Below are 522 nucleotides of genomic sequence, written 5' to 3' on the forward strand. Positions count from 1 at the left end.
GGATCTTGGGAAGGAGGTAGAACCGGGAAGTGCGGAGTTCCTGGACTATGGGGTTGGAAGCTGTGGATGGGAGATCTTCTGAGGTGATGAGGTTTGGTATGGTCTGGGAGATGAAGGTTTAGTGATGGGGGTGGGGTCGTGGTCGAGAGGGCTATAGGAGGAGGTATCCTCGAGTTGGCGTCTGGCTTCAGTGGTGTAGAGGTCAGTGCGCCAGGCTACCACTGCACCACCTTTATCTGCTGGCTTGATGGTGAGGGATTGGAGCAGAAGGATTGGAGGGCTGTGTGTTGTGAGGGTGAGAAGTTGGAGTGGGGAAGGGGCAAGACATTTTGAGGTGGTTAATGTCTCAGTGGCAGTTGGAAATGAAGAGGTTGAGGGCAGGTAATAGACGAGCACAGGGTGTTCATGTGGATGGAGTGTGTTGGAGGCGAGTGAAGGGGTCCTCAGAAGGTGGGCAGGAGACCTGATTGTGAAGGTAAGCTCAGAGGTGGAGGCGGTGGAAGAAGTGTGCAACGTCACGGC

This window comes from Chiloscyllium punctatum, chromosome 36, assembly GCF_047496795.1.
Source record: "Chiloscyllium punctatum isolate Juve2018m chromosome 36, sChiPun1.3, whole genome shotgun sequence".
In the NCBI taxonomy this organism is placed as follows: domain Eukaryota; kingdom Metazoa; phylum Chordata; class Chondrichthyes; order Orectolobiformes; family Hemiscylliidae; genus Chiloscyllium; species Chiloscyllium punctatum.